At 28.5% G+C, this 18,082-nt stretch overlaps 1 pseudogene; it reads left to right on the forward strand.

The window, feature by feature from the left end:
• The first annotated feature begins 13,206 nt into the window (after window positions 1-13,206).
• On the forward strand, window positions 13,207-17,556 carry LOC138340645 (uncharacterized; annotated as a pseudogene).
• Window positions 17,557-18,082: the final 526 nt, after the last annotated feature.

The following is an 18,082-nucleotide window of genomic DNA, read 5'->3' on the forward strand; positions in this document are numbered from 1 at the left end:
AAATATAAACCTTTAGAAGAAAGCTCGAAATGACAAATGTTGTGGCAAATAGCTCTTCCAAAATTTGTGAATTGGCAGAAACAACTATACATTTATTGGTATAGGCAGAAGCACAAGAGGTAGTATAAAAAAATAATCAATGTGCAAATGATAATAAACAAACTCTCATTCTGGAATATAAGATTAGTAGCTCATATAATTCTTTTGAAAGAATAATTTATTTGAAGAAAAAAAAACTTGTATATATTACCCTTACGGAATCGTAAAAATTAAAGGTCTTTAGGAAATATAAACCTTTAGAAGAAAGCTCGAAATGACAAATGTTGTGGCAAATAGCTCTTCCAAAATTTGCATGTACAAGATCATGTTGAGGAATATGGACCAACTCAGGCTTCGTCCTACTTTATTACCACTTTAATGCTTTAAGATACCTTGGTTCTATGCTAGGACTTCTACGAGTGATGGCTCCCTCGCGAACATTGTCTATCACCTCGAATGACTAACACACTTGTTTTGGAGTTAAACTCAAGATAAAATAGTTGCTCCACGTTCTCAAACTCTACTATTATAGCTCCTCGATTAGATAAGATGGTATTTCTAGGTGTTGCATCACATTTGGCTTATATACCTTCTTCCATGATCATTTATAAGAAAAAATTATTTAGAAGGTTCAAGATTGTGAATGCTTTAACCTATACGGGTGAGTTGAATTAGGATGCATATGAATTTATGATTACTTGTAACAAGAGGCTGCATAACCTAGATTAGTCGAGTCTCTTGAATTGACTACACGATGTTCCAGTTGAATGATGACTAGCCTTACCAAGCAGTGATGGAGGGATTATATTAATAGTAGGTCAGGTGGATCACTTCCTCCACCATGTTTCTAGATAAGTTTCTTCAACGCAATGAGAGGGAGAGAAAGAGGGTCGAGTTCTAGAGTTTGCAGCAAGATGACATGTAAATCGCAGAGTATGAGGTTAAATTGCATGCCTCATTTAGGCACCCTTTATGATACTTTCCACCGAGACTAAGAAAGTGAGAGGGTTTGTAATTGAGGGTCTAAGTATATTGATTCATTATATGGGGGTTTCTTAGGTTACCGCTTCTCGTGTTTCATTTCATAAAGTGGTAAATGTTGCAATATTGTTGGATATGATTCGATGTGAGGGATTTGAGTAGGGTGAGGACAAATGGCTCATCATTTAGGTCATTTGGGTAGTGCTCCTCCTAAGAGTCGAGGTTACTCAGGAAAAGGTTGTCACTCTTAGACTAACAGACCCATTCATGTTGCGATACTGTTGTTGCGGCTGATTATATTGGGCATACTTCTTCTAGACCCGTAGGTCGTGGAGGGAATCATGGTCATTCAGGTTCCTATCATCAGCATACGTATCGTATTTACCATTGTACCCTTATTTAGTAATTCTTAAAGTTAAGTTTTTAGTCAATGAATACGAATTAATTTATTTTGAGTAATAAAATAATTTGATTAATAGACATGAATTATTTACTTAGTTTTTTCATATTGGTAAAACTTATATTTGTAGGTTGATAACTTTCAAGCGTAAAATAGAAAAAATATATTATGCATTGATTTTGTAAAATGATAAATATTAATATTATCTATTTTAGTAAAGACAAAATGTAAATAGGAATAGAGAAAGTATATTCCTATTCTTTTTTCCATATACATTAGCAGTACTTAATTCCTTAACTATATATTAATTCTCCTAATACTCCCTTCGTTTAATTTTACTTGTTACGTTTTAATTTGTCACACGAATTTATTCAATTTTACTTGGCAGTAAAGTACACTTTAAATATTACATTTAGTCGTAGAAGAATTCCAGAAAAATCATGTTATGAAAATAAGAGTATATCTCTCAATTTATCTAAAACAAAGGTAGTGTGTAAAGGTTACTATTGTGCTTTACTAGAAATGTCACAAACTTTTGTAAAAGTTGTAATCTTTCGGAAAGGTCCCCACTTTTCATAAAAGTCATAACTTTTCTAAAAGTAATAACTTTTCATTAAAGCCGCAACTCTTCATACTTTTCATAAAAGTCACAACTTTTCATTAAAGCCGCAACTCATTATATTTGGCATAGTTCTTTTAAACTTGTAGGTCGTGGAGGGCATTGTGTTCATTCAGGTTCCTCTCATCAGCATACGTTTCATATTTTCTATTGTATCCTTATATAATATTTTTGTTAAAGTCAAGTTTTCAATCAGTGAACATGAATTACTTTATGTTGAGTAGTTAACTAATATGACCAATAGACATGAATTATTTACATAGTTTTTCCATTCTAGTGAAATGTATATTTTCTAGGCTTATATCTTTCAAGGGTAAAATACGAAAAATATATTAATTTATGCATTGATTTTGTAAAATGATAAATATTAATAATATTTAATTTTAGTAATGACAACATGTAAATAGGAGTGGAGAAAGTATTTTTTCTATTCTTTTTACCATATATTTTAATACTACTGAATTCCTCAACTATTAATTATCCTAATACTCCCTTCGTTCAATTTTGCTTGTCAAATTTTGACTTGACACACCGATTCGGTGAAATTTTACATGGAAGTTATGTACATTTTGAAAAATAGATTTAGTAGTAGAAGAAGTCCAGAAAAATCATGTTATTAAAATGGGAGCAAATTCCTCAATTTTTAGAAAACAACGAATAGGGGTAAACGTTCTTATTGTGCCTTACGGAAAGGTCACAAACCTTTGAAAACATTACAATCTTTCGGAACGGTCACCACCTTCCATAAAAGTCATAATTTTTCATAAAAATCTCAACTCTTCATACTTTTCATAAAAGTCACAATTTTTCCTAGAAATCTTATTTTTTTTTATAAAAGTCACAACTCTACATAAAATTCGCAACTTTTAATTATCAAAGTCACAACTTTATATAAATATAACAATTCTTAATTTTCCATTCACACCTTTTAAAATCTAACACATGGCAAGTAAATATATATATAAAATAAAAGAAGGTAATTACAATTGAACTTATAAAGAAATATATTAATTACTTTCAAAGTTGATAGAGATTGTAGCAGCAGATTTGTAATTCCATTCTCTTTTCCATCAAGTAAAGTACACTTCCGCAACCCCTATAAATAACACCCATCACCACATCGGAAGAGCATAAGAAAACTAACAATTCTCTTACACTCAAAATAAATATGAAGAAAATTGTAAAAGACGAGTATTTGTGCCTCAGTTTTAACAATATTGGACTTTCATCGGATATTGCTGCAAAACTCTCCGATGAATTTCAGGTGGAGGAGAACCATAGCGAAGAAGATTTTAAATTCTCTTTAGCCTCTGAGAATTCGAATAACACAATTGCGAATTTCATCTATGACAGTCAGAATAAATTTTAGCAGCCAACTTTCCCTCTTTTCAACCGCGATCTATTGCAAAGTGATTTAGATTTGAAGGATGTTGATAAATTAATTTTGATTCCGTTAAAGGAATTTTTTCTAGAAAAATAAATCAACGACGTCATTGGAAGTGTAGACGATAACTGCCGGAGCTTATTGTATGTGGAAGCCGAAGATAAGCGACGAATCACCAGGAAAATGCAACAAGAGTAAATCAACTCTATATGTATCAAAACAATGGGGATCCGATATCTGTTATGGCAGAGTAATAGTGGGGCATTTTTGTATTTCTCACAAGAAAAGAAAAATAAAAAAATTCCAGTGAGGTGATGAAGATTGCCGGAAAATTGAAGCAGACGAAAACCAGCTGAGGAGAGAATGGTTCACCGACGGCCGCTGAAACTGCGAGGGCTTTTGAGCAGTCAATGTATTATGTAGGAAATAGAGAAGATGATATGAATAGATTAAAATAATATTTACCTTATAGGAAAGAAATTATTGGAATTTTTCTTATTGGATTCTAACATGTAAATGCTTGTCAGCATAGATTGTTAAGAGTTTTTTTTGTGTGTGTTATAGAATAGCATTTTATCACCAACCATTTTTAAATGGATGTTGCTTTTTTTTATATATTAATATTACATTGCTATGAAAAATAAAATAGCTTTTTAGTATTTTTCTATAGTTTTTTAACGAGTTAATTTATTATTTTAAAATATTTTATGATCATATCTAATTTAGATTTGAAAGTTAAAAATATTAATTTTGCAAAAAATATTTAAAAAATATCATATAAATTAAAAGGAAGTAAATAATATTCAAATCATTAGTACAACATTTTCTTGAGAGGTTACTGCAAATATTTTCCTCGTATGCAATCTTTTAAATTATAATCATCGTAAAACCTAGTAATATTAACATAGTTGGGATCATGAAATATTATTATTTTGTAGAAATATTATTTAATCAATAAATTAATACTTATTAATGTAAAGAGTGTTTCCAGGTTAAACCTTGTGATATTGGGATAAATAGACGTTTCAAGTTGTATCACCGCAACATATTTTATTGAAGGATATTAGAAGGCTATAACGTCGGACAAACTAATCCAGAAAAGATTAATGTTCTCGATGCTATCAAATTTTCAATTCCATCTTGAACAACAAACATTCAACAATAGACAAAAACAAAATTATTTTCGATACTGCAAAATTTGTTCGGAGTAGGGTGTCAAATGGGCGGGCTGAGTTGAAATTGGAGATATTAAAATGGGTTGAGATAGGAATCTGATCGGGTCTTCACCCACCCAAATTAACTTTGGACTCCGACGGGGTTGGGTTAAAATGTGCTAAAAACACGGGCTGGGTCTTGATTCACCCAATTTGACGTGACTAACCTCAATAATTTAAACATCATAATATTTAACTTTATAATCACAATTCGAATTTCTGCTCAAGAGTCTTTTTAAAAAAAGTAAAAGTTAGATAGATAAATCCTAAAACGGTGAAATAGATAATAATTCACACCTTTAATATAGGAACATATCTTAGTAAAGCATTTTAAAACAGATTAAAATTGGAGAGTGAATTGGGCTTAATTGAGGACTCTCTTAATATGGTTATTCTTGAATGAGTTAAGATTGAATCCAATTCAAATTATCTTGAGCCAATCAAAATTTTGGGCGGTTTGAGCGAGTTATCTATTTTTTGGTTCATTTTTGACACCCCTAGTTCAGAGGATGAAATCTCAAGGATTTTGAATGAACCCACTTATGAAAACGTCATTCATTTACTTGATGTCATAATTAATGTTTTAGATTATCGAAATCAAATGAACGTGAAGAATATGTTGAATTATCCATGTGAAAATTTTACATGATCAGTGATTCAAAGCTTACAAGAAAATGTGATACCATAAAAAATAATGTTAAAAGTGAAGTTGAAGATGAAACAATATATTTGAAACCATTTGCGTAAAAATCATTTATCGCATCTAGATTTTTTCATATTTTTATGATGCAGTTTGAAAAGTCAAAAATGAAATTGTTTGATGTAATAAGAAAATGTAAAGATGAACTTCAACAAGATTTAGAGTTTAACAATAAACGATACACAATAAAAACATTCACTTAGATATATTTGCATTTTTAAATAATTATTAATTTATAATATTAATAAGACCATATATATTTATATAAAGATTTTCTAAAAATATATTATCTTATTATTTTGTAGAAATAAGTGATTCTTTCCATCAACTCAAATCAACAACGAAGAAAAATATTATCCTAAAATATTAATAATTATTATAGTATTAACATGGTGAAGTTTTATTGTACATCACAATTTTGACACTTCGTTAATTATAACCTTATTTGAAAAAAGAACAGTGAATGAAACATGATCTAAAAAAGGCTTAGAGTTGTTTAACTGAAATGACCATTATTTATTGCTAGCATTCTTCTTGACTCATTTATGTAAAAGATACTTATACTTCTTATTATCCTTAAAATGACTAGTATTGTAAATTTCTATATTTAATAAAAATGTAAAATAGTTAGAAACAAATTTTGATTATCAAAATTTTTGTGATTGCAAATAAATTAGTTAAATTATAAAATAGGGTCAAAAACAAGTGAAATTGTCTAAATACTTTTTTATTTCAATTAGGAGCTAATAAAACAAGCAATCAGAAATTATATTCAAGATTGAAGGTAAAAACAAATATCACTCCTGATAGGGTGTTTCATTTGGATTGACTTAATAGTTGGTCAAATCTATCTTTAAGTCAGTTTTTGACTTCTGAAAGTGTTTGATAAATATATAAAAAATAACTTAAAATAAGTCAAGAATGATTTAAAATATGTTAGAAATAAGTGATAAGTAAAAGTACTGTTACCATCTACTCCATTTTAAGACTTTAATTATTAGTTCTCTAAAAACTTCTAACCATTAGGAGTTAATTATTAGTTCACTTAAAACGTCTTACCATATGTTTTAGGACTATTTGGTAATTAATTTTCTCAAATAGTTCTTACCATTATTTTAAGACTACTTAATCATTATGTTTTTTTAATACTCTTACCATATAATTTTTCTATTTCTCTTACCATATTACCATATAATTTTTCTATTTTGGTAGATGTATTAGTTCATCATATTATATGAAACAACTTTTTTTAAAAAAATAGTAATTTAATAAACAAAAAAGGGAACTTATTTAATAGAGCTAAATGATGTAATAAATGACAAAAGAACATGGCAAGTAAATACATAGAAATTTTTTTTAAAAAAAGTTAACTATAAAAGAACTTGTGAGGAAATATATTTAATAACTTTCCAAATTTGATATAAAAAGCTCCAGAAATTCTAGAAGCACATATGTAATTGTGATTGAGCAGAAAGAACTACACCATTGTTGGTAAAGGCAAAAACAAAAGGAGTAGTATACCAAAAGCATCTATGTGTAAATGATGATAAAGTAACTCTTATTTTGGAATATTAGATTAGTAGCTCGGATAATTCTTCGGAAAGAATAATTGATTTGAAGAAAAGAAACACATATTCATATATTACCCTTACGGAATCGAATAAAGGTCTTAAGAAAATAGAAACCTTTAGAAGAAAGCTCGAAATGACAAATATTGTGGAAAATACCACTTCACAAATTTGCATGAACAAGATCATGTTGAGGAATATGGACCAACTCTGGCTTCGCCCCACTTTATTACCACCTTAATGCTTTTAGATACCTTGGTTTATATGCTAGGACTCCTGTGAGGGATGGCTTTGTCAGGAATATTGTATGTCACCTCTGATAGCTCATACACTCATTTTGGAGTCAGACTCAAGATCAAATAGTTGATCCACATTCGCAAACTTTTCTATTATAGCTCCTCAATTAGATAACATATTATTGCTAGGTGTTGCATCACATTTGGCTTATATGCCTTCCATGATCATTTATAAGAAAAATCTGTTCATACGATTAAAGATTGTGAATGCTTTCACCTATACGGGTGAGTTGAATGAGGATGCATATGAATTTATAATTACTTGTAACAGAAGATTGCATAACCTAGATTAGTTGAGTCTCATGAATTGACTACACAATGTTCAAGTTGAGTGATGATTGGCCTTACCAATCAATGATGGATGGAATTATATTAATAGTAGGTCATGGATCACATCCTCTGCCATGTTTCTATATAAGTTTGTTCCACATAATGAGAGGGAAAGAAAGAGGGTCGAGTTCTAGAGTTTGCAGCAAGATGGCATGTCGATCGCAGAGTATGAGGTTAAATTGCAAGCCTTGGCTTGGCACGATTTGATGATACTTTTCATCAATACTGAGAGAGTGAGAGGGTTTATAATTAAGGTTATAATTAATTGATTCATTATATGGGGGTTTCTTAGGTTACCGCTTCTCGTGTTTCATTTCAGAAAGTGGTAAATGTTTCAATAGTGTTAGATATGATTTGATGTTAGGGATTTGAGTAGTGTAAGGACCAGAGAGCTCATCATTCAGGTCATTTGGGTAGTGCTCCTCCTAAGATTCAAGGTTACTTAGAAATAGGTTGTCACACTTAGTCTAACTTACCCATTCATGCTGCGATATAAGTTGTTGCGGCTGATTATATTGGGCATAGTTCTTCTAGACCTGTTAGTCATGGAGGACATTATGGTCATTCAGGTTCCTATCATCAACATACATCTCGTATTTACCATTTTACCCTTGTTAAGTAATTCGTAAAGTCAAGTTTTAAATCAATGAACATGACATAATTTATTTTGAGTAATTAGCTAATTTGATTAATAGACATGAATGATTTACTTAGTTTTTCCATGTTTGTCACATGTATATTTCTAGGATAATAACTTTCAAAGATAAAATAGAAAAAATTATAGTTATTTATGCACTGGTTTTGTAAAATGATTAATATTTGTGATATCTATTTTTTGTTAAGACAACATGTAAATAGGAACGGAGAAAGTATTTTTCTATTTTTCTACCACATATTTTAACACTACTTAATTCCTTAACTTTTGGTTCTCCAAATTCTCCCTTCATTCAATTTTACTTTTCACATTTTGACCTGACAGACAAATTCGTTCAATTTTACTTGTCAGTGAAGTACACTTTGAGTACAACATCAAGTAGTGTAAGAAGTCTAGATAAAATACTTTAGTAAAAAGAGAGTAAATCCCTCAATTTATAGAAAAACAAAGGGTAGTGTGAAAAAAATTTGTGTTGTGCCTTACCGGGCAGGTAACCATCATTCATAAAAGTCGCAACTTTTCATAAAATACACAATTTTCATAATAGTGACAACATTTCATAAAAGCTGCAACTTTTCACAAAAATCACACTCTTCATAAGAGTCCCAATCTTTCGGAAAGGTCACCACCTTTAATAAAAGTCACAACTCTTATAAAAGTCGCAATCTTTCGGAAAGGTCACCATCATTCATAAAAGTCACAATTCTTCATAAAAATCACAATCTTTTTTATCAAAGTCCAATCTATTCATAAAATTGCAACTCTTCAATTTCGATTCGCACCTTTTAAAACCAACCACATGAAAGGTACTTATAAAGAAACATATTTAATAACTTTCCAAGTTGATAGAAATCATTAAAGCACATTTGTAATTCCAGTCTCTTTCCATCAATAAAAGTACAATTCTGCGACCACAATAAATTAAATCCAGCACCAAAGCAGAAGAGATGAAGAAAATAAACAGTTCTCTTTTACTTAAAACAAATATGAAGAAAGTTGGAGAAAACGAATATTTGTGCCTCAATTTTAACTATTCATCGAAAATCGCTCCAAAACTCTCCATTGAATTTAAGGCAGAGGAGAACCATAGCGAAGAAAATATTGAATTCTCTAAAGTCTCTGAGAATTTAGATAAATCAATAACAAAATTCATCTATGAAGGTCAAACAAAATTTTAGCAATCAATTTTCCCTCTTTTTTAATCGCGATCTATTGCTATGCAATTCAGATTTGAAAGATAAATCAATCCTGATTCCGTTGAAGAAGTAGTTTCTAGTAAAAAATAAATCAACGGATTCTTCATCGGTAGAAGAATTGGATAAGATACCTGCTGGAACTTACTGTGTATGGAAGTCGGAGATAAGCGAGCCATTACCAGAAAAATGCAAGAAGAGTAAATCAACACGATTTGTATCGAAGCGGTGGTTGAGGATCCGAGATTTGTTAGGTAGAGTAGTAGTGAAGGTAAATAAGAGGGTACTATTGTATTTCTCACAAGAAAAGCAAAATAAAAAAATTCCAGTGAGGTGGTGAAGACGGCCAGAAAATTGAAGCAGAAAAAAACCAGTAGAGGAGAGAAGGGTTCACCGGAAGTGGCTTCTGAGAAGACATTGAATTATGTAGGAAATAGAGAAGGTGATAAGAATATGAGAAAATCATATTTACGTTATAGGAAAGAACTCATTGGATTTTCTTCTATGGGTTTGAGTAAAAGTTATCGGACATTTTAACTTGCAATTACATTTAACATAGATTATTATAGAGTTCTTGTTTTGGTATTCAAGTATAGGATTTTATCACCAACCATTTCAAAATGCATGTTGCTTTTTTATTTTTTATTTTTTATTTCCCAATTATGAAATTAAAAAGAATTTGAGAACTTCTCTCTTTATCAAAATGTTTGATTTTTAGATTCGTTTTTTTTTTTAAATCTTGACTATAGATTGTATATAAGTTATACTCTCCTAGTTGTTTTGTTACTTATACTAATATTGTAAGATATATTCTCTTATTATATATATTGATATAAAAAATTCAAGAAATATTATATAAAAAATTATAAAATAAAAAGACCATATAGACCAAAAAGAAAAATATTTCAATGTACTTGTTACAATTGCGGAAAGATAGGACATTTAGCTAGAAACTGTAAACTACCCAAAGATCCAAAAAGGAAGCAAATTGCAAAAGTAATTATAGATAATGATAAATATATGCAAATAGGATACATAGACTATGAATTAAGTGAAAACGATAGTATATATGAAGTATCAGATATAGAAACTGGAAATGAAGAAGAAAATATTAATCTAGATAATAATGAAACAGATGAAGAAATATAATGTCTGAAGACGAGATAAAAATAATATCCAAGGAAGATTATCAAAATGAAGAATTATCAGACCAAAAAATTATATTTGATAATACAATTTTTGAACAAATAAAAGGAAAAGAATTAGACTTATGTGTTGAAAAAGTACTTGAAATTCCTACTTTGAGAAATTGGTTTAAAAGACAAAAGGAAGAATATTATGTAGTTAGTCAGAAAGAACATATATAGATTGTAAATATACAAGCGGAAAAGCATATATACCTATACTAAGTAAACGAATAATAAATAAAGAAATACAAGGTATAAAAGCTAAAACACCTATAAAATATGTACATTTAGGAGGAACAGAAATATTAATAAAAACTTGTTTTAGAGAAGGAATAGATATGCCTATTGAAATATACTTAGCAGATGATAGAATCATACACCCTATAGAAAAAAGTGTAATTAGTGCAGTAAAAGGAAACTTAATATACCAAAATTTAAATTTATAATAAGTGCCAATTATACGGTAGCATTAACAGACAGAAATATAGATAAATCAATAGTATTTTATTGGAAAATGTCTGGAATAGAGTTAGCACCAGACAGTAAAATATTTACAGCAAGATGTAAAAACTTATATATATTAACAACAAAACATAAAATAACAGCAAAAAATAAAATTGATAAAATAAAGATAGAAAATCCTTTCGAAAAAATAATTACTGCAATAGACAATAATGACTATAGCTATAAAGAAATTGACATGGAAAAAGATTTAGAAATTGTAAAAGAAAGATTAAGTACTTCAAGTGTACCAAATACGTTAACAAGAGCTACCTCATCAAGAATGAGTACATCTAAAAGAAACTATGAAATCCCACAAAACTTATTAGATAAGGAAGAAATAACACCATATCATTATTTCATAACATGAATAATGGACCAAAGAAAATATAATATTTTGATAAATACAGGACAAGAAAAAAATTACATAAAAAGAGAGTTAGTATTAGAAGAAGAAATTATAAAAACAGGACACATATGCCCTGGATTACCTAGTGAGATTGTAAATATAAATGAAGAAACAACGGAAAAAGAAATAATTATAGGAGGAATACCTTTAATAATACCATTTAAAATATACCAAGGAAATCATAATATTACATTAGGTATAAAATGGTTAGAAAAAGTTAAACCATACAATATAGAAAATGAACAATTAACAATAACTTGTCAAAATAAGAAGATAGTTATAAAAAGAACAAAATGAATAATGAAAATATTTATACTTGCAAAAATTATTATAGAAGGATATCACAACAGATATTATACCCCTATGATAGATACAGGAGCAGAAGCGAATATATGTAAATATAACTGTCTACCAGAAGATAAATGGGAAAAATTAAAAACACATATGGTAGTAACAAGATTTAATAATGAAGGAAGTATGATTAAATACAAAGCAAAAAATATAAAAATACAAATATGGGATAAAATATTAACAATAGAAGAAATGTACAATTTTGAATTTACGACAAAAGACATGTTATTAGGAATGCCATTTTTAGATAAATTCTACCCACAAATAATAACAAAAACACACTGGTGGTATACTACACCATGCACAAACAAAATAGGAGCAAAAGGAGTAATAATAAACAATGAAAACCTACAGAATAGATAAAAAGAAGTGAAAAAATAAATGAAGAAATGAAAAATATAAATAAGCAAAAAATATCACAATTAGAAATTATCATATTTACAATAGATAAAGTTAAAATAATAAATGAACAACTAGAACAACTATATAACGAAGATCCATTACAAGGATGGGAAAAACATAAGACAAAAGTAAAAATTGAACTAATAGATGAAAGTAGTATAATAACACAGAAACCATTAAAATATAACTTTGATGGTTTAAAAGAATTCAAAATACATATAGATGAACTATTAGAAAATAATTACATACAAGAAAGTAATAGTAAACATACAAGTCCAGCATTTATAGTTATAAAACATAGCGAACAAAAAAGAGGTAAAAGCAGAATGGTTATAGATTATCGCAACTTGAATGTTAAAACTAAAACATATAATTAACAATACCAAATAAAATACTAAAAATTAGATAGATACAAGGATATAATTATTTCAGTAAATTCGATTGTAAATCAGGATTTTATCACCTAAAACTAGAAGAAAAAATCTAAACAGCTAACAACATTCACAGTACCGCAAGGTTTCTATGAATAGAATGTATTACCATTTGGATATAAGAATGCACCAGGTAGATATCAACATTTTATGGACAACCACTTTAACCAGTTAGAAAATTGTATTGTATATATAGATGATATATTATTATATTCTAAAACACAAGATGAACATATAAGATTATTAGAAAATTTTATACATATAATCAAACATTCAGGTATAAGCTTAAGTAGAAAGAAAGTAGAAATTATGAAACCACAGATAGAATTCTTAGGAATACAAATAGATAGGAATGGAATAAAAATGCAAAATCTTTTAGTACAAAATATAATCACCCTTGATGAAAATATAAATACAAAAAAGAAATTACAATCCCTTCAAGGATTAGTAAATCAACTAAGAGAATATATACCAAAATTAGCAGAACATTTAAAATCATTACACAAAAAACTTAAAAAAGATGTAGAATACTATTTCGACAATAAAGATAAAGAACATATAAGAAATATTAAAAATTTATGTAAAAAATTACCAAAACTTTACTTTCCTGATGAAAATAAAATATTTATTTATATTGTTGAAACGGATTCAAGTGATCATAGTTATGGAGGAGTTTTAAAATACAAATATGAAAAAGAAAAAATAGAACATCATTGTAGATATTATTCAGGATCTTATGCAGAAGCACAAATAAAATGGGAAATAAACAGAAAAGAATTATTTGCATTATATAAATGTTTATTAGCATTTGAACCATATATTGTTTACGATAAATTTATTGTAAGAACAGATAACACACAGGTAAAATGGTGGATAACAAAAAAGACTATCTATCAAGACAAAGTTACACAGCAAGGACAAGATAATCTTATGGAGAACATACTCAAAACCTTAACTACACTTTGTACAACAGTGGATAGTATAGGCTTGAGAGTTCAAAAGCTAAAAGAAAATGCAGAAAAATCTAAAGCTACAAGTCAGCAACATGACTATAAACATGCGGAGCTACGTCGTTCGGCAGACGGTAAACAGCCAGAGCTAAAAGGAGACGTTGGGAAACTCCCTAAAACCCATAACGTTGCTAATGTTGCAGGTACAAGCACAGGAGCTATGGAAAAAACTACATCGAAAAATACAAACCTAAACAGCTTATTTACAAAACCATTTATCCCAAAGGTACAAATAGTAGATACCCCAACACCACAAACATCTACATACGCAGCCAGCCTGCATAAGGAAATGAAAACATATAACCATATATCCCAAGTTTACATTGAAAACCTATACAAAATAAAAAAACTTTTTAAATCTCAAACCCAAATCTACCACAACCACAGAAAAAAACCAGGACTATTTAACCCAAAAATTACAAGGTTATAACAAGCTAATTGCACAACCAAAAACGAAACCAAATCTAGTTAAGACTTGTTATAATTATGGACTATTAAATACAGTTTATAGATATACAGGAGAAGAGATAAGTGGAATCCCGGAGGTCCACAAATCATTTTTGATATACAAAAAAATAACAAAAGAAAACTTATTTTTTATAAGATTCTTTACAGCACCAGCAGAGATACTTTATGACGAGATAAAACCAATGATCCAAATAGTAAAAATTGGATTAACACGAGAGATGATAATACCAGAAGACATAGGGCAACAACCAGAGATACCAAAAGTTGAGATACCCAGTTTTTATGCAAACAAAAGAATAAATGGGTTATCAACTATCATACAAGAGTTAGCTAATAACTATTTACAAGGAAATGCCATATGGAGCTATTATTCAAGAGATCATTTAATGATATATGTCAATTCGCGAGAAATAAGGCAAGCAGATATGGAGGAAGTCTAGAAATGGATTTTTTCCTTATTAAAACCAGAAGCTACTCCAACAACTAGAGCAATAAAACAAGGATTCATCTCTAAAGAACTAATGACAAGATATTGTAAGTTAGTTGGTCATAAATATCCAGACCATATATGTTCTAAGTTTAACCAAGGTGATGACATAATCCCTGAGGTACAACTAGAATAAGATAAATTACTTATTTATAAAAAAAAGATATTCATGTAATAATAGTATTATTGTATTTTGTTGTTTTGCGTCAGCCATATGTAAAAGTAAAGGCCAGTATGTAAAGAAATGAAGTAAATAGTGTGTGTCGGCCAGAAATAAAAAGAAGAGGCCATTATGTAAGTAGAAATAGTGAGTATTTTGTTTTTTGTGTCGGCCAAATATAATTAGGCGATGTGTAAAGTAAGTGTCGGCCACTTATATTGGCCATACATGTAAATTTGATTGTATAAATAGAGGGTTCTTTCTCATAATAAAATCATATCTTTCATATATATATATCTCTCTCTCTTAATTCCGCTTCCACCCCACATTGGTATCAGAGCTAGATAATTAAAACTAGATTTATGGAAAACAAATCAGAAGCAACAAATCTACAGAAACAGGGATACACATTAAGTTCCTGAGTAGTTAAATCAATTTATTCCTGATAATCTCTTGTTGATTATAATTGTTTATCATGTTTTAATATTGTTATAATAACCATCTTTAGCAAGTTTGTTACAGAAACATTCTGCGAATAAGTATGTCCAGACTATGCCATCCTAAGGTTGAAACCAATAGGCAAGAAGGCCGTTTAGGGGAGTAAACAAAGTTGAGGCGTTGTTAGGGTAACTGATCAAAGAAGAAAACTATAGTACTGACCAGACGAGATGGTTATTAAATCATTAGTTTTACATAATAAATAAGTATAATCCATTTAGGGGTTAGAAGGAATAAAATTTTTAGCGAAAAAATGAATAAAATGAACTCCTATTTATTGGATGATGATGTTAATTACAAAATATTAATACTCTATATATTAAAAGATCTTAATACAGATATAAAAAGGGAAATTTATGATATGTTGGTAACGTATGAAGTAATAGAAGTAACAACCCAAGGTTGGACTAAATTAGATATACAAAATGATTTTTATGATGAATTTTATTTTGACATATATGATTTATATGATGATCTAGAGATATTCAGAAATCAATGATTGAACCAAAAAAGTTTGAAGTTTGGCAAAAATGAAGTAATAATAATTATAAGATAAAATTTATTAAAGACCCAAACAAATTAAGTAAACTTTTTAAAATTTTGAATAGAAAAATATATATGAATAATACAACAAGTAAAGAAACTAAAATAACGAAAACCAAGATAGATAAAAAGGTACGAAAGATATGGAAAAAATTAAAACCCTTATACATAGAATATAAACTATCACAACTTATTAAAACAGGTGACGATGAGACAAATTATTTGATAAATATAATTTCAAAAACAGAATACAAATATGTTTGTTATTTGAAAAAACAGTATGAACAAAGAAACATATAGGCAACAATTGATAGAAAAAATAGACGAAAAAAGACAAGAACTACAACATAGGAAAGAAAGATTAATAGAAAACATGTTAGCAGGAGTATGTAAAAATTCGATATTAGCACAAAGAAAAGCTATATTGATGTTAGAAATACAAATAGATCACCTTGAATATAAATTACAACATAACATAATACATAAATTATAATGAATGAAGAAGAATTTGCAGTAGACGAAAAGACATATGAAAATCAAGACGGAATGATAATAAAAATAATATTTTCAAATCTAGGAAGGAGATATAAAAAAATAGGAAATAATTTATATTTAATGTTAGAAAAAGAAACAGCAAAATTAGAAAATAGTCTAACAGCTATGATAAGAATATTAAAAGAAAATGAAGAAATAGACAAATCAAAAGAAATTGAAAAAATAAAAATACAAGCACAACAAGAAGTACAACATTTAGAAGAATTAAAAAATACAAGAATAAGTGAATTAGAAAAAGAATTAGCTAAGTTAAAATTATTATATGAATCTAAACAAAAAGAGAAACAGATAAAGAGAAAAAGAGCCAGAATTAACTAATGAAATAAAAGAGATGGAACAAAAACTAAATGAAGACCTTGAAATAAATGAAATAGACGAAAATGAATCAGATACAATAAATGATCAAAAATCAGAAATAAGTGATATAAGTCAGACATAAACAGAAATTCTAGAACAGGTAAAAAAATCGAAAAAATTAGAAATAAACACAGGAGATATGAATCGACCTAGTACGTCAAGAGTTAAAACTCCAGACAATAGCCCCAGAAATAGTCCTAGAATTAGTCCTAGATGGACACCACCAACTTATTATACAAAAAGTTATCAGCAATCAGATAGAACTAACGCAATATGGAATAGTACACTAAATAAAAATTGGACACCAAGACCAATAAACGAACAATATAATTTCTTAGATCTAGACTGTGTTACAGATACAAATAAAGTGATATTACTATGGATAGGAAATATATCTAAGCAACTAATAGATAATAAAATAAAAACGACAGAAACACCAAGGTATATAGAAAGAACATTTATAGGAACAACAAGATTATGGATAGAAAATCTACCCTTAGAAAGTTTAGAAGTACTTAGAAGTGACAAGAAAATGGATAGATCTCCATCATCAACAAATATAGATATACTAGATAAATATGAATCAGCAATAAAAAGTGAATTTGGAGGTATGACCACAGATATAAGAGAACAAAACAGAGAAAAATTAATAAATAGACAACTTATGACAAAATTAGTTATATGTAAAATGTGTTATATAGAAGAATACACTTGTTCATTTAAGGAATACTATTACAAAGCAAAATACAATTTTGATGAAGTAAAAAAAATAAGACAACAATATTTTACAAAATTACAAGAACCATTTAGCACAAAAATAATTAAAGATTGGAATGATGAAGGATTAGTAGATACTTTAGGAGCTAGATTAAAATTTTTACATCAATGGTTCATACAACTAGGTGAAAACCAAAAAGAAAAATTAAAAATGGAAAAAGCACTAAACAAGAATTTATCCTGTTGTAAAAATAAATTAGCACCACAGTTTGGATGTACAAATAAAAAGCAAAAGCTTAAAAGGTATAAAAAGAAACAACGGAAAAAGAAATAATTATAGGAGGAATACCTTTAATAATATCATTTAAAATATACCAAGGAAATCATAATATTACATTAGGTATAAAATGGTTAGAAAAAGTTAAACCATACAATATAGAAAATGAACAATTAACAATAACTTGTCAAAATAAGAAGATAGTTATAAAAAGAACAAAATGAATAATGAAAATATTTATACTTGCAAACATTATTATAGAAGGATATCACAACTGATATTATACCCCTACGATAGATACATGAGCAGAAGCGAATATATGTAAATATAATTGTCTATCAGAAGATAAA

This window comes from Solanum lycopersicum, chromosome 12, assembly GCF_036512215.1.
Source record: "Solanum lycopersicum chromosome 12, SLM_r2.1".
Classification (NCBI taxonomy): Eukaryota; Viridiplantae; Streptophyta; class Magnoliopsida; order Solanales; family Solanaceae; genus Solanum; species Solanum lycopersicum.